The sequence below is a fragment of the Schistocerca americana genome, chromosome 5 (assembly GCF_021461395.2).
Source record: "Schistocerca americana isolate TAMUIC-IGC-003095 chromosome 5, iqSchAmer2.1, whole genome shotgun sequence".
In the NCBI taxonomy this organism is placed as follows: domain Eukaryota; kingdom Metazoa; phylum Arthropoda; class Insecta; order Orthoptera; family Acrididae; genus Schistocerca; species Schistocerca americana.
In genome coordinates this window covers 126,446,290-126,469,164 of record NC_060123.1, presented here as the reverse complement: position 1 = coordinate 126,469,164, position 22,875 = coordinate 126,446,290, and the positions used below count along the sequence as shown (strand labels likewise).

The window sequence follows — 22,875 nt, the reverse complement described above, 5'->3', positions numbered from 1 at the left end:
GCACAGTCATTTATAAATTTTTCTAAGGGGATGTTTCAATGTGACATACACGTCCGCATCTTTTGGTTACACTGACTTGAAAGTTTAACCTTCTAACACCACCAAAGGGCTATAGACTTTAGTAAGTGACCTAAATTTCAACATTGATATGTCTACCCATTCCTGAGAAAAGGAGTTTTGAACAGTTTCAAATGGTTCAAACGACTGGAAGCACTATGGGACTTAACATTTGAGGTCATCAGCCCCCTAGAGTTAGAATTACTTAAACCTAACTAACCTAAGGACATCACACACATCTATGCTCGAGGCAGGATTCGGACCTGCGACCGTAGCAGCAGCGCGGTTCCGGACTGAAGCGCCTAGAACCGCTCTGTCACAGCGGACGGACTTTTAAACAGTTCGATGGACAGACACACGACAACAAAGTGATCCTACAAAGGTTCCGTTTTTAGTGATTGAGACACGGAATCCTATGAATATTTCCCCACAGTCGCAGCTGCCTCTTTGAAATATTATATAGTCTGCAGGAGTAATTTCGGCTGTACAACCGAGTACCTTCGAAAGCAACCTCTAGTTCCACCGCTGTGCACACGCGACTATACCCTCTTATCAGAAGTTTTCCCGGTACTTTTGAGTTATCTAGCATTAATACATGGGAATCACAGCTGCGTTATCTCTAGATGCAACGACGCACAGCATGCGACAATAAGACTATCACGCTCATGTTCAGATAAAGTTCTCTGTACATAAAGTAAGAATTCCCAGCCCCTTCAGCAGTGCCCGATTTGACCTGCGCTAGAAGAGACGTTTGATAAAGCATGGCCGCCCAGAGAACAGTGATGTTCTTGCTTGTTGCTCTAGTTCTGTGCGTCCAAGTTCAGCGTGTCTTGTCAGGTTTGTTTATTCTGTGATGTACTTGCCTACGTATATAGCATGCAGCCGCTGTTGCTAATGGCTTAGCCGTACCAGCCTGGATAGAACGCAAGTGTCCCCGTCTCGGCTAAGCCGAGCTTTCGAACCGTGGCAGTCATGTCGCGGGCTGAGTAAGTCCGTGTCTCTGTCGTTACAGTGCCAAGTGGAGCTCATAGTTTCTCTCATTTGTGGCCGATATACGGTATTGATATCAACAACCGAGTGACGTATTCTATTAGAATACGTCACTATAGTTTTTTTCTCCTTACAAGTGTTCTTTCTTTTTATTCTTTGAGTTACAATACTTCAAAATTATACAACATTATAAAGAAAGTACAGGTAAAAAGTGACATAGTATTACCAGAGTAAAAACTTTCACATACAATATTTAGCGCAAAAGAGTGGATCAGATGAAGACTATAATGTTGGAAACGCAGAGTAGTCTGACTGACAGACAGGTATAAATTGAAAAAAATCTCATTTTATAATTGTAAACGTATGTTCCACCCATCCCAGTACGCATTAAACACCGAGTATGCACTGAGGTGACAAAAGACATGGGATAGCGATATGAACATATACAGATAGCGGTAGTATCGCATACACGAGGTATAAAAGGGCAGTGCGTTGCCGGAGTTGTCATATATACACAGGTGATTCATTTGAAAAGGTTTACAGTGAGATTACGGCAACACGATGGGAATTAACAGATTTTAAACCGGCGTAAGTGGCCGAGCAGTTCTAGGCGCTACAGACTGGAGCCGCGCGACCGCTACGGTCGCAGGTTCGAATCCTGCCTCGGGCATGGATGTGTGTGATGTCCTTAGGTTAGTTCGGTTTAAGTTGTTCTAAGTTTTAGGGGACTGATGACCTAAGAAGTTACGTCCCATACTGCTCAGAACCATTTGAACATATTTTAAATACGGAATAGCAACTGGAGCTAGACACATGGTACATGTCATTTCCGATATCGGTAGGTAGTTCAATATTCCGAGATCCACAGTGTCAAGAGTGTGCCGAGAATACCAAACTTCGGGCATTACCTCTTACCACGGGCCGGCTGTTGTGGCCGAGCTGTTCCAGGCGCTTCAGTCTGGAACCGCGCGACCGCTACGGTTGCAGGTTCGAATCCTACTTCGGTCATGGATGTATTTGATGTCCATAGGTTAGTCAGGTTTAAGTAGTTCTAAGTTCTAGGGGACTGATGACCTCAGATGTTAAGTCCCATAGTGCCCAGAGCCGTTTGAACCATTTTCTTACCACGGACAAGGCAGTGGGCGACGGCCTTCACTTAACGGCCGAGAGCAGCGGCGTTTGCATAGGATTGTCAGTGGTAACAGACAAGCGACACAGTGTGAAATAACCGCAGAAATCAGTGTGGGACGTAGGACGGACGTACCTGTTGGGTCAGTGCGGTGAAATACGGCGTTAATCGGCTATGGAAGCAGATGACCGTCTAGAGCGCCTTTCCCGTGCTTGTGGCCGTATGGACTGGACCCTATACGACTGGATAACCATCGCCTGGTCGGATGTGTCCCAATTTCAGTTGGTAAGAGCTGATGTCAGGATCGAGTGTGGTTCAGGCCTCACGAGGCCATGGACGCAAGTTGTCAACAAGGCACTGTGCAAGCACCTGGTGGCTCCATAATGGTGTGGGCTGTGTTTATGTAGAGGCTAAAGTGTAATCATCGCCTGATTAAAGAAACAACTCCATATCTTCACTCCATGCGATGTGAGCCACATGTTTTAGAGTGTGTTAGGGATACACTGCAAATAAAACTATCTTTAACTTGGAGGATTTGCTCATCACTTCCCAACAAGTCTGCAAACCTTACCAGCTGATAATGATGTGGGGACGTATATACTATTGTACAAATTTGTGCCGGCCGAGCGGTTCTAAGCGCTTCAGTCCGGAACCACGCGGCTGCTACCGTCGCAGGTTCGAATCCTGCCTCGGGCATGGATGTGTGTGATGTCCTTAGGTTAATTAGGTTTACGTAGTTCTAGTCTGGGACCTCTGGTACAACTGAATCAATAATTGACTCGAAATGGTTACGTTCGGCTACTGGGAGAGCATGTGTTGCCATTCATGGACTTCAGGTTTCCAGACAATAACGGAACTTCTATGGATGACAATGCGCCCTGTCAGAACATTCTGGACATTTCGAGCCGACGATCTGGCTATTCAGATCACCTGATATGAATCCCGTCGAAAATTTATGGGACATGATTGAGAGGTGAGTTCGTGCAAAAAATCCTGCACCGGGAACACTATGGCAATTTGGACGGCTATAGGGGCATCGTGGCTTAATATTTCTTCAGGTGACTTCCAGCGACTTGTTGAGTCTATGCCACGTCGAGTTACAGCACTATGCCGGACAAACGTTAAGTCAGACACGATATCAGGAGCTATCCTATGACTTTTATCACCTCACTGTAAGCCTGCAGGAATGAATATTTTGATTCTATTCCTAAAGGCACTCGAATGTTCAAGATGCATTCCAAGTTTTATTAGTTTAACAGATCAATTTTGTGTTGTCAGATTTTGTTGTTGATTACAAACATGTACAAATGGTTCAAATGGCTCTAAGCACTATGGGACTTAACATCTGAGGTCATCAGTCCCCTAAACTTAGAACTACGTAAACCTAATTAACCTAAGGACATCACACACATCCATGCCCGAGGCAGGATTCGAACCTGCGACCGTAGCAGCCGCGTGGTTCCGGAGTGAAGCGCCTAGAACCGCTCGGCCACCGCGGCCGGCACAAATTTGTACAATAGTATATACGTCGCCACATCATTATCAGCTGGTAAGGTTTGCAGACTTGTTGGGAAGTGATGAGCAAATCCTCCAAGTTAAAGATAGTTTTATTTGCAGTGCATCCCTATCACACTCTAAAACATGTGGCTCACATTACATGGAGTGAAGATATGGAGTTGTTTCTTTAATCAGGCGATGACTACACTTTAGCCTCGCAATAGCTATTGCGAAACTTCTTGTTTCTTTCATCCCAACATACCAGAGCGTTCCCGAGATTATTGTATGATTAAAGCATAACATGTTATACTCCACGAACAGCCCCAGAGGAAGAAACGACGCCATCCGTCGATCGTATCATTGTGTGGCGTATGGCGTCATTCGGAAACCGTTGTCAGCTTTCCGAACTTCCGCGTCGCTACTTTTCATTCAATCGGCTCATCATTTCGGCTCATGATACTGAGTCTTCACACAAAGGAAAAATGTCTGGCAGCGGTAAGAATTCACCCCAGGTGCTCCGCATGGCAGTCAAACTCGCTGATTCATCAGTTACACAGATGAATTACGCATATACCTGAAGACGACGAGTAGGAAACTCGTCGAAACGTTGCTACGACACGACACTACGACTTGCTTGATAACCGGAGAAATTTTCCCAAACACCTATATCTGCCTATGCTTTTAAATGTTCTTGACCTTTCGATCTTCCATACCGCTATCAGCTGTTATCTGACGTTACTGGGACACCCTTTGCTGATGGTTGCTTAGCGTGGGTGTCTGATTGCAAAATCTGTCTTTCATCCCCGACATTACGAATTTTCGATGTTTTCGCTTCATCGCGAATATTATGTCATTGCGACAGCTAATGGATTTGTGTAATTGTTGTGCTTCCTAATTAATTGGAGGGCTGATATGATGTGAGATATTATGACCACTGTTTCTTCGACTTGGCAGATATTAAGGTTTCCTGTAAGGCAAGCAACTCATCTGATATTATGTAGAGTGTGAGTCCAGCTAATGTAAGCCTTGATGTTTCAGTGATATACCAAGAATTGCTGCAACGGTTGTCGTTTCAACATTTGTCAGCAAAAAGCATAAATAAGGAACCATTAAGTAATGCATTTACAGTTCTTTCTGTGTTCTTTCTGTATATAGCTTTTACAAGCGTCAGAATTACCTTTTGGGCAGTGAATTTCCGATACTATGTTTGGTGGGAATATGTTTTCAAACGGGTAAATACGTAGATAGAATACATAAATAGATATGGCATTCATTCTATATTTACTATAAGGTCCGGATTTTAGAAAAAAATAGACGTTTTCACTAAATCTGGTAGAGACAATGAAGAATCTTGAGACAAGAAGCGGATGCATTGGAGAGTACAGAGTATCAAGAAAATTATTGCAGTGAATCAGCTTATATTATCATTTTGTATCCTCAGAATCTCAATTTATTTTTCAATTTAACGATGACAGTGCTTACATTTCAATGTCCGACAAAAAGAAACGCCATGAGTATTTTTCTGAAACTGTGATTTTCTCTTTTATCATTAAATACTGACAGTATAGCATCTTGCTTTTCTTGCAACGCCACAGGTCCTGGTGTTAAATGACAACTTATAAATGGAAACACAATATTGTGTCTGTCCTACAGGTTTAATTTACTGAACTACCAAATTTTCGGTTTATAAGACCATCATCAGACTTAATTTGTGAGCAATGTTGGAAAAGATGTTACTCATCTAGACTGAGGTACAAACTCACAGTAAATGTTACAGTGCGTTGGTAATCCAGTTAAAACGGTAAAAACTGAACAATGTATTATTAAACATTAAATCAACAATGCCAATAAAATAAAATGATTACTTGTTAAGACTACTAAAGAACAGTTTGAAACCCTATTATGTGTTGAAAGTCCTATAGAAAGATAGAATTGGCAACTGTAACAACAGAATGTATGGAGTACATGCGCAATCACAATAAAATAAAAATAAATAATTGCAAGAAAATGGAAGAGTATATGAAGGGACAGACAGTGTGGGAAGTATTGGAAAACTGAAAGGGTTAAGTGAAGTTTAGACGAAGCGAAGTATTGGACTGTGTTTGCACATTTAGTACTAAATCATTGTTGTGTGCCAGATGTTTATTCGTGTCCAGGGCTTCCAACAGGTTGCGTTTTCGTAATTTGTTTGCTAAGTGAAGGTCATGTGACTGGCTGATAGTTGCGGCCCTCATTCAGTACATGTTCAGCAAATGTGGAGCAGTAATTCTGCAGCCTCTAGCTGTGTTTATTTTCAGCCAGACTAGTTGCTATATCTCTGCCTGACTGATCAATATAAAACTTACCAGAATCAGGACAGTAAATCTTATATACCCCATTGTTGGCTAGTAACTGGGTGTGGTGTAGTAGGAAAACCTAAAGTTATAAGATATTAGTGTTTTTCCTGCACTCTGTGGTATTTGTCCTAAGGATAGTACTGTACAGCACTTCCTACATACAGTGGAAGGGCAGGACATGGGGCTCAGAGAAGGGATACAATTTTCAATGTTTATATCCTATGCAAGCTGTGTTTAGCCAGGACAGCATTGTCTGACTGTGCTTTGAAATCTTATTTGGACACGGGAACAGATATGAGACTGTGCTCCACTTAATGAAAAAATGCGTGTTCGTGTGTTGCTGGGTATTGTGAGCAAGAAGGAATTACTGTGCCGGACCTGCACATTTTCTATAAATTTTGAAACAATATGTTTCTGGACTGTTGTCAACAGCTGGATCCAGAAGGTTTATCGATTTGTTGCCAATTTAAATTTTGGCTGAATAGTTTTCTGTTGATAGTTTTAGCTGTGAATAAATATGGCAAGCTGACTTGTAGTGACTGTTCACATATACAGTGATTATCGACATATGTGAACTAGTACTTAACATTTGCACTCAATGGTTCTCTGTTCAAAAAATGTTGTTCAAAATGGCCCAAGGATATTTTGGCACTTTTAGTTCAGTCTTGATGTGTAATACCTTTTCTAGCTTTGTTTACAATAGTATTGTAACATAATTGATGACGAAAGTTGAAACGTCCCCTTAGAAAAATTAATGAATTACTGTGCTGGTAAACCCCTTACGTTATTTGATTTTTAAACAGCTGAGCAAAACTGAACGTACTCAGACATTTCTCTCTTTACTTATTCTGATCATCAATAAACTGACACACAATATTTTTAGCACAACACAATCTGACTTTCAGTGATCCCTACAAAAGAATGGCCCTGAGTAACAATAACCTATACCTTTCATGAATCACTTACCTCACAAAAATCTTCGTTACTCGAACTACTGCAAGACAGCGAGGACCAATACTGCCAGCTACATAAAAGATTCTAACTACTGATAGGCATAGTAGCAAACGAAAGATTTTGATAGAGAACAAACAATGTATTTACCTTAATAGTGTTCAAAAGTCATTATATATATATATATATATATATATATATATATATATATATATATATATATCAGTTCATGACATCCAGTCTTAAAAATTTACTGTCTCTGATGGACACACGTCCAGATCATCCGCTCTCAAAACGGCTCACCTCCAACTGCGCAACACTACGCGCTGTTCACATCCAACTGCCAAACTCTACAATAGCGAATATTACAACAATGCCAACCAGCCACAGACTGCACACAGCACAGCCAGTGATTTTCATACAGAGCGCTACGTGGCGTTACCAATATAAAAAACTAAACAGCCTACTTACAAAAGTCAATTAAAGTCTGAAGATGTTCTTGTAAACCGAAAACGGGTCAACTAAATAAATAAACACTGTTTTTCTTTTATTGTTATGCAGTTCAACCAAGAAGCAACGAAACAATGAGTTAACAAATGAAAAATGTTTGCTGCGTAGTTTAGTGTGTTCGGTTGCATTAAAATTCTAGAATACGTAAAAAGACGTTGTGAAATTCGTTTTTAGGGCAAAAATAAGTAACAAATAAAGACAAAGCAATTAATATTTCATAATTTCTGCGCGAACGTTTGTAACGTAGATGTAAAATATCAATAAATTCGGATCATTTACGCGCATATCAATACTGTTAAACAAAAGAACATTTGAATCTCCTCGCTAGCGATATAAGTTCGTTGCTTTAGTTTACAGGTCAGTGACCCGATCCTCAACAAAGTATTAACATAATAACAGCAGCTTCGTAGTGAAATATTACTGCCTTTCACATATTTTTACCAATGAGTTCCCAAAAAAGTATGTGAGAGTCAGTTACTTCGCCTATTCACGGCGCAAAAAAGTATTTTTACTCACGTAGTTTGAGAAAGTGTTTAAATTCTTCAATCAAATTTTAAATAAACCAAGACAGTCCCTATCCTTACAACACTACTTTTATGTTATGTACAGGGTGTACAAAAGACGGCGACAACACTTAGTTTATGTGCCGGTCATTTTTGAAGACAGAACGTGTGTTTAGAAATTACGTTGTCTATACGTTAACATCACACTCTTAGCTAGAGAAACGGACAACGAATTATTTTATCAAAACGTTTATGTTTCACTTTAGGTAATACAATTTCATTGTCTTCATAAAAATCCTATTAAAAGTACGTGTGATAGATAAGCAGCCTTATGTTAATCAGAAAACTAAACAGAGTCCAGATAAATATTTGGTAGACTGGAGAAACCTTATTCATGGCTGGAATATGCCAATAGGAAGAACGTTGAACAAAATGCGTTGACCTAAAAAGGAAATACTGGGCAAAGTGTGCATTTTTGTTACTAACTTTTACTGCTAGATAGAGAATTTTTCAATTCGTGCTTGTATCCCTAAATCCCGAAAGGCCCTTGATATCAATCCGCAGAAGCATCTGTGTGGTTTTATGGTTGCCATTACTGACTAGTGCCACAATAGCCCCTGGTTCAATTCCAGATGAGGACATTGAATATCTCTATGTTTTGACTCACTCCTTCATGAGACCGAAAGCGAATGCACTTGAATCCCAAAGGAGCCTCTTGACGTGCCAACCGTCAAAGCTATTGACGTGTTGGGCATAGTACATCTGCCTGACAGCGAGCGTCCACTAGAAACGTAGCAGCTGAGCATGGTAAGTCAGTCTTGTTATCGAAAACTAATTTCCTAACCGAATAAAATGCCTCTACACTTAATATGGAACCTCTGAACAAATAACAAAACGTGATATGTCTTAAAGACCTTACAACTTTTGCGATCTGATGTGGGTAACTATCGATTGACATACTATAATGAATTTCCGTGGTCCCTGCATGGAGCCGAGTGTTCATGATGTATGGCAGGCGCGGCGGCTGGTGTGAGATCACTAGTTTGTTACGGGGCCCATATTTCTCGTGGGCTCCTGGCGGGCAACGGTGACGTCAGGGTCGGCAGAGGTCGGGTGAGTTCGACTCGGTTCGTGATAGGCAGGAGGTCGATTGTGCGTCTACTGAGGTTGTAAGTTGCGTCCGACGCCATTGTTGACTACGTCGTTTACACATTGTCTGTATCGAGCGATGGGAAACAGTCTAGCCGCAAGTTCGATGCGTGCAACTAGTGGCTCTTGCTTGTGGACGACCAACACCAGTTAAAATGGAGGGGTAGCTTGACGACCCATACGTAATGTACACAGTGTATGATTGTGTACTAGGTGAAAAACAATTTCAGTGTGTTGCTGATGCCATAGTTACGATGGACTTCTGTTCTTTAAATCTTCATCGTAGAGAATGTGGCATAATTGGTCTTCTGGGGAGTACGTGAGGCAGCGAAAGTGTGATCTTTCAGCACTCGAATTTGCCATCCGCAGGTGGTGTGTGAATGATATCGCTGATCGTATCAGCTTCTTCCCCCAAGTGGCGAAACAGAATGACGAATTTTGTGCTGATACTGATGGCACAGATGACATCTCGGCGAAAACAAGTTAAGGTGGATCTGACTGCTTGCCTTGATGTGGCTCGGAAATAGCCTGGCTTGAATCAGAAGTGAAGTCCATTGCGAGATCACAGAGCAGTTGTCCAATGAACTCCATAGTTCAGCAACATTGTTCATAGTCGGAGCACTGTCATGATGAGTGTCACTTTCACCTTTGATAACCTGAGGTGGCTGGAGGGTGTTGTCCATACCTCTTGGTACTGTTCCACACGAACTGCTGACCAACGCATAAAATGGATAACAAAATGGCGGCACGATGGCAGCACTGAAGCTTCACAATAAACGAGATGTACAGAATTAAATGTGAACACGTCGTCATGGGTTACTGCTGCAGTGGCATATTATGGATTAGATGCAAGATGTATAAGAACACAACTATTTCTATAGACAGAAAAAAAATCAACCTAAAGAGTTTAATACATGACAAATGTGGACCACATGCGTGAATAAAACAAAACATTTAATTAAAACACGGAGTACTCGCAGTCTCCACTAGATGCCGTGCTGCCACTCAGACACACTGCCAATGAGTGCAGCGCAAACAGACCAAGACTTATGTACACAAGCGCAACACACATCAGATGCCCTCAGGGGAAAACTGTGGATACTCGATGTTTTAGTTCAATGTTTTGCTTTCTTCACAAGCCTGATCCAGGGTTGTCATATATTAGTGTTAAGTGCATTATTTATTTCGCTTCTTAATGTCAAATTATTTGTTTGTCTCTTGCAGACAGCTCTTTGTCACGTTTTGAGAACGAATAATTCAGTATTTTATTTCTCTTTCCACCTTCCTCCCTCCCCTAACCATCAATCATGTCATACGGATTCGCTTCCTACGCAATGGATTCACTATAATGGTTGATACTGTGGAATGCGATTATAAGCGCACTTTTGAGCTATTTGTTTATTGCAAAACTCTATGTCCTTCTTTTTGAAGATTCGTGACTTCTCGTGACTTGTGATTCGTCAGACACTACCTTCTGTATTTTAAATTTTAAACCATGTCAGTATATGTTATTTCAATTTTCAGGTACAATTCGGACATTTTTAATTTGAAATATTTTTCTACGTCATCTAAGTAAATAGTTATCCGTTAATGTATACTTTCATTTTATTTTTAGATCTGAAGATCATCATTTCTTATGATCAAAATCAGCAATGCAGATGAATATGTGCTCCTGAGGCTGTAGTAACAAATATTTTAAACACATCTGAACAGTTGCGGAATCTCTCACACAGTATGTCAGCCATTATTAAAACCTATGTTCTATTCTGTGTTCTGTTGGATGCAAGTGGTGGAGCTACATTTGAAGAGAAGACAGTATTTGTCAGAAGGAGGTCCATGCTGTTGTGGAGATTCTACAACAAGTAAAGAATTGGGCGAGACCACTTCAGTTTACCTGCTGTGGTGAAGTTTAGTTATGGAGGAGTTATTAGACTGGCATCGTTTGGTTGTGATCACTCCACAAGCAGTGGAAAAAAGGAGAAGTAAGACGAAGATTCTGTGTCTTGTCTAGAACGAGTCCATTAGAGATGGAGCACAAGCACGAATTGATTTTTAAGGGTAGGAGAGGAAATCATCCGTACCCTTTCAAAGGAACCAATCGAGCATTTGCTTGGACGGATTTAGGGAAATGATGCAAAACCTAAATCTGGATGGCTGGGTGCTGAACTGAGCCGTTGTCCCTCCAGTTGTGATTTCCGTGTGTTAACCACTGGAGCTCATAAGCTGCATACACTTGGTTGATTGGAAGCTGATTATATCATAACATTTCATAGTTTCACTTCTTCATGCTCTAAGTTGAGAGACGTTACCCTCTCCTGAAGTATAAACTAGTTTTTACTGATCCAAAAACCGTGAGATGAGAACTGATGTTGCTATCACCTGTCGTAAGTCTGAATCTTCTACTTGTAGGTTGGGGTGCCGCAAATGGGTTTGTGAAATCATTTACTTTTTTTTTTTTTTTTTTTAGTGCCAATATATTTGCTTATCAATCCCCTTCTTTCGGATTTACTTCAATATATACCTTATCATTCCTTGTATTAAGGCAATAGAGCATGCTACATTACGTGGTTGCCATCATGCTGAACCTTGTGGCTTCACTTTACGATCCACAAGCACTCAGGATGTATCGGAAATTAGTCATTGAATTCCCACCTCATAATACATTTACAATACCTGACTTTTCTTTACATGTTACTTTTTACTTCTTTACATGATACTTTTCCTTGCATGTTACTAGGTTCCTGGTCCAATCAAGGTAGGTCAATGGGAGCCTACTGCTGTTGGTCCTTTTTGTGTAGATAGATTTCGTACATTATTATAATGCTGCATGAAAGGGACATTCATGAACTACATTTTGAGTCATATGGTTTACAAATTCTATAAAGTCTCAGGCAACGATTACAGAACTGAGGATACGTCTTCATCACACCTTTAAATGCTATAAGCAGGAACTTAACACTGTCCTTTAGGAGCCGGCCAGGGTAGCCGAGCGGTTCTAGGCGCTACAGTCTGGAACCGCGCGACCGCTACGGTCGCAGATCCGAATCCTGCCTCAGGCATGGATGTGTGTGATGTCCTTAGGTTAGTTAGGTTTAAGTAGTTCTAAGTTCTAGGGAACCGATGACTTCAGAAGTTAAGTCCCATAGTGCTCAGAGCCATTTTTTTGTCCTTTAGGAATTACAATTGATTCTGCAATAGTCAGGTATTATTTACTTCTTATTTTTTTCATTGTGCTGAATGTTATTTTTCAAGGGCACGAGGTTGTCATATGTCGTATAGCTAGAAGGTTTTAAGGCTTGATTATCACTACTTATGGGAGTGGTCTCTTTTTTTTTTTATCAGAATGCACGACTTTCGCATTAAACGAATTAAGAGATCGCATTGGGATAGTGTAAGAACAAAAAAAGAAGCTGTTGTCTGCATTACGACTCCTTGTGCTCTCCGCTGCAGCTATACATGCCTATGGGTGCACACAGAGAATGTTGGACTGATGCACACAGAGAATGCTTGTTACCCTGCTAGACAATGTGCAGCAGTGCCGTTGCAGGTAGAACGTCATATGAGCTCCATTAGCTCTGTAGTGTTTCTCACGCGATTTTACAGAAACTATTTACAAAAAAAATTATTTTTAAGTTTCATATAGCTTTATATGTCAGCTTTATGATCAAGTGCCCATTATCTCGCTAACGGTCATAATTATTGTGATATTTTCATTTAAGCAAGGATGTGTGCGAAATTAGAAAAAAAATGTTTACCATGAAAAATATGTAGAGCACCACACGATCTCTGTTCCACCAGATGCATAACATTATCTTTTGTGGATGCACACACATCTTTGTATGGAGAGTTTCTCCTTTGTTCAGACTCTTCTGTAGCATTTGAACTATGTTTTCTATGTTGTGATTTAGTTATTCATTACTTCCTAATATCTATACCTCTATCTTTCTTAGCACAGTGACTGTTTCAAATGATTCTTCTTTCTAGGACTTAAAATTTGTGTAATTTGTAATTCAACACTAAACGTTCACATAGTTTTCACTTGTGGAAGGCATGCATGTCTCTAGTGAAACAACGTGCGTGGACAGAAAATGCAATCGAACATTACGACGACTGTGCTTTGAAGTAAATAAGCTTTGAACAGTGCCATATCACTCAGTGAACTGAAATATTTTCGCACTTGCCACATCGTATAGATAAGTACACTCTGTAAATACGTCAGTAACGTGTATTTCAAATCACGCTACTCTGGAACTCCAATCGCATGGCACCCAACTTCCGACATCCGCAGTGACAGTATGTGTGTCGTTTCGTTACCTGGAAGGTATATAGTGTGTATTTCGAATTTATGGGGTCTCAACGGCGAGGCTATCAGCGCCTTTACACACAGTAACAGAAACGAATGGGGATAGAATCGATAAAATGGTTGCACACAGTGAGCATGAAACTTGCAAAATGACACTAATGCACACACTCCAACCCCAGTCGCGTTGACCCGCACAGTCACTCTATCTCATGTGGAGAATACATAAAACGGATCTGGAGACATTATTTTCAATAGAGAGTAGTTAGATGCCAGGCATTACGTGTCCTCGTCGCCACACTCTCTCGGAATCCTGCAACAAGTTTAAACGCAGCTTAGGTGGAGACATGTGAAACGGACTGCCAAACTGGAGCTGGTTCTCAGTTTCAAAAGATGTGTAATGTTTTCTCTTTAAAAGCAAAATGTTGTTCCACTTGTAATTCTGTTTCACATCAACAGTACTGTCACGAATTGACGCAATAATACTAACACGCAAATGTAATATTAGCTCCGCATTCGTCCTTACAATTTTCGGCTTATTTGTAAAATAGTAGTCATACATGCTCCTATTCACTCATTCGACATGTTTTGTAGATTCTGATTTCTTACATAATAATTAATTTATACCTGAACTGAGCAGATTTGCAAAACAACCATTATACGGCGTGCGCGGGAAACTGTCATAAATGTCCTTCGTAATGTCCGGTTAAGAACTGAAGCAGACGCTGCATAAAAATCTGTGAGCTGAAGTACATGTGTTTGGGGCTGGTTTGCTTACAGTATTACGCGAGCTCGTACGCTGAGCGAGTTAGTGTATTTCGACTGATTGACAGGGGAACAACACCAACTTGACCTCATATACTAAGGCTAAAAAAGCCCCTTTGCAATATATCAGCCCCAACAGTTGATCCCGCGGGAAATTTGGACCATTATTCTGACAGTACGCAGTTATGACCTTCGAAAGTACAGCTTATAAACTTTGACGTGCATCGGTTACTTGTCATTCGCTCCGCAGTAATGCCCAAGCGCGAAATACTCTGCAGCGGAGTGGAAACCAGAGTCGTCCTATCCGTTGGACGTTGAAGGAGGCGAGTGAGATGAGAGGAGGGGGGGGGGGGGGGGGTTGGATGAACACATCTTCACAACGAGTTTTTAAACCTTGTTCGAGAACATAAAATTACGCGAAAAATAGTAAGTAATACTAGCTTTCGAAATACTAAATGTCTTTTTCCAAAGCTGTTTCACAGAGGAAGACTGCACTTTAGTCCCTTCTCTAGATTGTCGCACAGATGACGAAATGGTAGATATCGTAATAGACGACAGAGGGATAGAAGAACAATTAAAATCGCTCAGAAGAGAAAAGGCCGCTGGACCTGGTGGGATACCAGTTCGATTTTACACAGAGTACGCGAAAGAACTTGCCCCCCGTTCTTGCAGCGGTGTACCGCAGGCCTCTAGAAGACCGTAGCGTTCCACAAGATTGGAAAAGGGCAGAGGTCATCCTCGTTTTCAAGAAGGGATGTCGAACAGATGTGCAGAACTGTAGACCTATATCTCTAACGTCGATCAGTTGTAGAATTTTGGAACATGTGTTATGTTCGAGTATAATGACTTTTCTGGAGACTAGAAATCTACTCTGTAGGAATCAGCATGGGTTTCGAAAAAGACGATGGTGGGAAATTCAGCTCGCGCTCTTCGTCCACGAGACTCAGAGGGCCATAGACACGGGTTGCCAGGTAGTTGCCGTGTTTCTTGACTTCCGCAAGGCGTTTGATACAGTTCCCCACAGTCGTTTAATGAACAAAGTAAGAGCATGTGGATTATCAGACCAATTGTGTGATTGGATTGAAGAGTTCCCAGATAACAGAACGCAGCATGTCATTCTCAATGGAGAGAAGTAAGAGTGATTTCAGGTGTGCCACAGGGGAGTGTCGTAGGACCATTGTTATTCACAATATATATATACACTCCTGGAAATTGAAATAAGAACACCGTGAATTCATTGTCCCAGGAAGGGGAAACTTTATTGACACATTCCTGGGGTCAGATACATCACATGATCACACTGACAGAACCACAGGCACATAGACACAGGCAACAGAGCATGCACAATGTCGGCACTAGTACAGTGTATATCCACCTTTCGCAGCAATGCAGGCTGCTATTCTCCCATGGAGACGATCGTAGAGATGCTGGATGTAGTCCTGTGGAACGGCTGCCATGCCATTTCCACCTGGCGCCTCAGTTGGACCAGCGTTCGTGCTGGACGTGCAGACCGCGTGAGACGACGCTTCATCCAGTCCCAAACATGCTCAATGGGGGACAGATCCGGAGATCTTGCTGGCCGGGGTAGTTGACTTACACCTTCTAGAGCACGTTGGGTGGCACGGGATACATGCGGACGTGCATTGTCCTGTTGGAACAGCAAGTTCCCTTGCCGGTCTAGGAATGGTAGAACGATGGGTTCGATGACGGTTTGGATGTACCGTGCACTATTCAGTGTCCCCTCGACGATCACCAGTGGTGTACGGCCAGTGTAGGAGATCGCTCCCCACACCATGATGCCGGGTGTTGGCCCTGTGTGCCTCGGTCGTATGCAGTCCTGATTGTGGCGCTCACCTGCACGGCGCCAAACACGCATACGACCATCATTGGCACCAAGGCAGAAGCAACTCTCATCGCTGAAGACGACACGTCTCCATTCGTCCCTCCATTCACGCCTGTCGCGACACCACTGGAGGCGGGCTGCACGATGTTGGGACGTGAGCGGAAGACGGCCTAACGGTGTGCGGGACCGTAGCCCAGCTTCATGGAGACGATTGCGAATGGTCCTCGCCGATACCCCAGGAGCAACAGTGTCCTTAATTTGCTGGGAAGTGGCGGTGCGGTCCCCTGCGGCACTGCGTAGGATCCTACGGTCTTGGCGTGCAACCGTGCGTCGCTGCGGTCCTGTCCCAGGTCGACGGGCACGTGCACCTTCCGCCGACCACTGGCGACAACATCGATGTACTGTGGAGACCTCACGGCCCACGTGTTGAGCAATTCGGCGGTACGTCCACCCGGCCTCCCGCATGCCCACTATACGCCCTCGCTCAAAGTCCGTCAACTGCACATACGGTTCACGTCCACGCTGTCGCGGCATGCTACCAGTGTTAAAGACTGCGATGGAGCTCCGTATGCCACGGCAAACTGGCTGACACTGACGGCGGCGGTGCACAAATGCTGCGCAGTTAGCGCCATTCGACGGCCAACACCGCGGTTCCTGGTGTGTCCGCTGTGCCGTGCGTGTGATCATTGCTTGTACAGCCCTCTCGCAGTGTCCGGAGCAAGTATGGTGGGTCTGACACACCGGTGTCAATGTGTTCTTTTTTCCATTTCCAGGAGTGTATATAAATGACCTTGTGGATAACACCGGAAGTTCACTGAAGCTTTTTGCGGATGATTCTGTAGTATATCGAGAGGTTGTAACAATGGAAAATTGTTCTGAAATGCAGGAGGATCTGCAAGGAATTGACGCATGGTGCAAGGAATGGCAATTGAATCTCAATGTAGACAAGTTTAATGTGCTGCGAATACATAGAAAGAAAGATCCTTTATCATTTAGCTACAATATAGCAAGTCAGCTACTGGAAGCAGTTATTTCCATAAATTATCTGGGAGTAGGTATTAGGAGTGATTTAAAATGGAATGATCATATAAAATTAATCGCCGGTAAAGCAGATGCCAGACTGGGATTCATTGGAAGAATTCTAAGGAAATGCAGTCCGAAAACAAAGGAAGTAGGTTACAGTACACTTGTTCGCCCACTGCTTGAATACTGCTCACCGGTGTGGGATCCGTACCAGATAGGGTTGATAGAAGAGATAGAGAAGATTCAATGGAGAGCAGCGCGCTTCGTTATAGGATCCTTGAGAAATCGCGAAAGCGTTACGGGGATGACAGATAAACTCCAGTGGTAGACTCTGCAAGAGAGACGCTCAGTAGCTCGGTACGAGCTTTTGTTGAAGTTTCGAGAACATACCTTCACCGAGGAGTCAAGTAGTATATTGCTCCCTCCTATGTATATCTCGCGAAGAGACCATGAGGATAGAATCAGAGAGATTAGAGCCCACACAAAGGCATAACCGACAATTTTTCTTTCCACGAACAATACGAGACTGGAATAGATGGGAGAACCGGTAGGTGTCTTGCGGAGTATGGATGTAGATGTAGTAATACGAATATGTCAACCTCACGCACACATACGTTCAATGTTATTTTAAAAATATTCCCCTACTGATATTCTACAGCTACATATACGCCATATGAATAATTCCAAGCAACCGAAGAATTATTATGAAATGAAGCTTATGATTTTCGATTTAAAATTTAACACTAGCAATAAGGTAAATGTGACTCTGCAAATATGCCTAATTTAAAAGTGCCATCTTTAAAATCCAAAGAAAATAACGCACAACAGCGATATTAACAGTTACCTAGCGCTACGTAGTTCTTTAATGACACACTCATTCGTTCCATTCATTTTGACCACAACTGTGAGCAGTACCAACTAGAGATTATACACTGCGTTCTTTCATAGAATAAACAAAACATGTTGCCAGTATTGAAACAGTATTTCACAAACCTCTTACTTATACCACTGTACAGCACTTCGCACTCTGGCATTAAGCGTCTGCGGTAGAGTGAAGCGAGTGCATTGTCTTATAATATGTAGATTTAGTTGTAATGTTCTGCTTCAAAGCAACCAATTTTCCGATACATTTCGACTGAAATATTTTACTTCCATCGAAGTTCCGTGTAACAATCTGAACTATCAGATCACTCGAGCACATGGAAATGCGTCTCAATAAAACACAACAGCAACCTATTAACGGCTACAAATCTGTAGGAGAACGAATGCGTATATAGCGTCCCAGTGTCCTCGACTCAAAGGTCCGTGAACTTAGCAGAAAAGCCAGTGCTGTGTTTGGACTGGAAGAAAATTCACTATGTTGTGACAGTCTGGAGCCATGAGTCGACAAGTCTGGGGCGACCAATGGTTGATTTGTAAGAGAACTGCCTATGAATGGCATGTCTACAGGGTCCACGCACAGTCCATAAAGGTGTAAAGATCTTCTTATTTTCTCTTTTTTAGTGGTCTGGTGTGACAGTATCTCCTACTGTCCCGAAGGGTACTACTGCTGTGACAACGACATGTGCTGCCGGCCCCTAAGGTAGGTTATTATTTGATTCTTTTAGTACGTAACTCTGTTCATGAAATTCTCTAAAGTTGTAGACTGCGTCATATTTTAAAACATACCCACATTTCCGAGACTGTTGTACACTATTGGTCATTAAAATTGCTGCACCAAGAAGAAATGCAGATGATAAACGGGTATTCATTGGACAAATATATTATACTAGAACTGACATGTGATTACATTTTCACGCAATTTGGGTGCATAGATCCTGAGAAATGAGTACCCAGAACAACCACCTCTGGCCGTAATAACGGCCTTGATACGTCTGGGCATCAAGTCAAATAGAGCTTGGCTGGCATGTACAGGTACAACTGCCCATGCAGCTTCAACACGATACAACAGCTCATCAAGAGTGGAAGCTAATCATTTGCATATCACAGCATCTCCTTCGTGTCGGTTAAATTTCGCGTCTGTAGCACGTCATCTTCGTGGTGTAGCAATTTTAGTGGCCAGTAGTGTAAGTGACGTCCATCGGTGTGTGGAATACTACTGAGACAACACAACTTTTATACTCTTCACTATTGCTTAAGAGGAACGTTAAGTGAGATTCGTGATGTAATATCGTGTTGGACATAGAAAGGAGTTTCGTCAAGTGTTACTACTATACTACCAGGAGGCCAAAATTTAAACATATCTCTCGTCAACCCTGCAGCAGGAGGTGATCGTATTTTATATCAATACTTATTTGATCACCCAGAAGTTTACTTTTTAGTTTTGCCAGGATTTGGTATTATTTACATACTGTTATGTCAAGAAAGGGTAAAAATTAAATCCTCCGGAACTTTACGAATAATTTATACTATATTATCAATTGGTTAATAGGATGCATTGTGTGAGCGCAGCACATTATTACCATAGGAATGGATGTATATACACGAGCTTAAAAGGTTATAATAAATGACTGAAGCGATTTCACAGACTTGATGTAGTTATGTATAACACAGCATCATAAGGCTTTGTACACACCCAGAAAAATAAAAGAAGTTTTATTTGGGATATTACAAGTGTTCCATACGTGTTCCTCTACTGAGTCTGCAAAAATTTCACCTCGATAATCAGGTTCTTCTCACGTTCGGTGCAGCATGTCACTGTCAATCCGTTCAAAAGTACTGTTGATGCGAGCTCGCAATTCTGGTGGGTTTGTTCGTAGATGAAGTGTAGACACTGAATCTTTCGCCTAACCACACACAAAAAAATCACGGAGGCCGGATCGGGCGAGCGTGGAGGCCATGGTATGAACTGCTCATCATCATTCTCACCACTACCGATCCATCAGTTTCTCGATTTCCTGTTTAAGAACTGGCCAACATCTTGATGTAAGTTGGGTGGACCACCAGACCACCATCCTGCTGATAGATAAAATCCACACTGTCGATTCTAGTTGTAGCATGAGCCTGTTTTCCAGCACGTTCAAATTCAAGTGACCTTTAACGGTCTTTTTCAGGAAAAAATGGGCCGTAAACTTTAAATTATGAGACTTCACAGAACACATTAACTTTTGGTGAATCTCAAATGTGCTGCATGTTAGAGTGGGGATCGGTTGTCCCCAGATTCGCACAATGTGCTTCCTCACTGTCCCATTCACAAAAAAATGTTGCTTCATTGCTGAAGATGATTTTTTCTCACAAAACCCATCCTCTTCTGTAACCTGTTGCAACTGTGTCTAAAATTCAAAGCATCTGAACGTGTCATCGGGAATGAGGGCGTGTACCAATTATTGGTGGTAAGGCTTCAGTATCAGTCGTTTCTTTAAGATCTTCCAAACGGTTGCTTGTGGTATGTTCAACTCTCTGCTTGTTATGTTCGTCGGCTTCTGTGGGCTACGTGCGAAACTCGCCACACGCAGTCAACCGTTTCTTCACTCACTGCAGGCCGGCCCTTGATTTCCCCTTCCAGAGGCATTCAGAAGCTTTAAACTGCGCATATGAACGGCGAATGGAGTTGGCAGTTGTTGGATTATTGCTGAACTTCGTTCTGAAGTGTCGTTGCATTGTTACGGCAGACTGATGTGAGCCCTTTCTCATCTGCTGTCGCCATCTTGCCTGATTGCTCACTGTAGTTGTCTCGTGGCAGAAATGTGAAGTGTGACTACAAAAACACAACATTTTTTGAGTTTTTCTGTTTGAATGCTAAGGGGACCACACCCTGCCTATCTAACCAATGTTAATTTAGGCAAGTATTTGACCCATTTCTGAAAAAAAACTATTTGATGCAGGACCCTAATATTTTTACTGTATGTTACATGATGCTAATAGAGTACTGTACAAAAATCTACTTTATCCATTTTATAGTTTTTAAGAAATACTTTTTTAAATTTATTAGCAAAAAATACTAAGTTTTTTCTGCAGACATTTTTTATTTTTTTTGTAAACTTCCTAATGGGGGAATGTTAATGAATGTAGTAACAGAGGTGGCTTTTTATGTTATACAGAGTCTCTGAAAATTCCATTCACTTATCTATGATAGTTTCTGATATAATGGGGCATATGTACTGAAAATTTTAGTTTGCGGGAAATTGACTTTAAAGAAAACTCGTTTGAAATTTGTTACTTACAGTTAATTAAGACTGTCCTGCTGCATTATGATGGCCCTTCTTTGGCCTCTAGCAGGTCTTCCAGCTTCTTTTTCCCTTCCTGGATGTTTGTCTTGCATTCTTGGCCATATTAGATACAGACCTGTCTGCATTGGCTATCCTCATTTTATCGCAATGTTGCAGCCCAGTGATCATATTTTCATCAGCTTTTTGAGTGCCCAACACTTTCCAGTATTACCACAATTGAATGTAATAACAGCATCATGGACTCCTAGTTTCATTGTAGCATGCCTACAATTACAGTTTTAGGAAGGCGGCTCCAAATTACGCTTTTGAAACATTCATTTGGGTTCTGTGTCTGCCCATGCAGACATTTCATTAGAAGATCAGGATGAGCCAAGTCTCTGAAAATAGGTTTAATTGCTGTAATAACAGTATCTGGAAGAGAATTCTGAGAATAAGATTCTCCAGTTGCCTGAGCCCTACTGTATTGCACCACGAATTTTCTCCTGATGGACACAATCCATGGCATGGCTTATCATGAGTAGAGGACTTATGGAAGAATATGGCCCAAACGTCTCTCTTCATTGCCTCCAGATTTTCTTTATTTCTTCTAATTGCTGCCCATAGTGTACCTGCAAGTTTTCTATTTCACAATTCACTTGAACAAAACTGACCGCGTGTTTGAAAGCGTGTTGTTTACAAACAGCAGAAACAAAAGAATACACTCGGAAGTAAAAAAAAAAATCCGTAACGTGCAATGTAGGGGATACAAAGATCTAAAATATATGCAGAAAAGTGGGTGTCAGAAAAGTGGGCGTGGCACACAAACACACGTGGTAGGACAATGCTGTTTAAATGCTCAAAACAAATTTTTTACAGCAAAATACTTTTCAGAGTACTTAAATAAAACCTTGATCTATCGAAATATGATGAAAACCGAAAATAGATTTTTTTCGACCTGAACCACGGTGTTGTCCCATTAAGTTTTGTGACAATATGTTCATTAATGCTGCCACAGTGAATTTATGAAATCACTTCACTGCTGTACCAAGAGGAGTTGAGGTTTTTAGATGAAAAGCAACACTATATGGAACATAGTTCAAGTTTAATGCCCCATTATTATCACTACGTAGATTCTTTTTCCTATTAAGATGCAACAGACCATTTAATATCGTACTGTATGAAATCGAGGGATCGACTTAGCATTCTTTGACCTGAGAGAAGCCTTCAATAAAGTTAAAAGAAAACAACTGTGGAACATCATGAGGAAAAGAGTATACGTCACACCATTTAAACACTTAGAAGAAGCCTAAACGAAAACTCAACTATCAAATGACATATAAACATATAACTGGAGAGCTACCGAGCGAGGTAACATAGCGATCAGCACATTGGACACGCATTCGGGAGGACGACGGTTCAGACCTGCGTCTGACCATCCTGATTTAGGTTTCCCGTTGAGTTCCTTAGATCCCTTAAGGCAAATGCCAGGATGCTTACTTTGAAAGGGCACTGCCGATTCCCTTCCCCGTCCTTCCCCACTCCGAGCTTGTGCTCCGTCTCTAATGAAGGTACGTTAAACACTAATCTCCTCCTCCTCCATAACTAGAGAGCTGGCAGCACCTTCAGACCCCAACAAAGATGCAGTGTTTCGACCAGACTTTTAATTATATACAG

The 22,875-nt window shown here is 41.8% G+C and overlaps 1 long non-coding RNA gene across 1 annotated transcript in view; it reads left to right on the top strand.

The window, feature by feature from the left end:
* The first annotated feature begins 768 nt into the window (after nt 1-768).
* LOC124616794 overlaps nt 769-22,875 on the top strand; it is a 195,030-nt gene continuing 172,923 nt past the window's right edge. The window contains exons 1-2 of the long non-coding RNA XR_006979885.1: nt 769-894; nt 18,557-18,635. This is a non-coding gene — a long non-coding RNA (uncharacterized LOC124616794). The remainder of the gene's footprint in view (nt 895-18,556; nt 18,636-22,875) is intronic.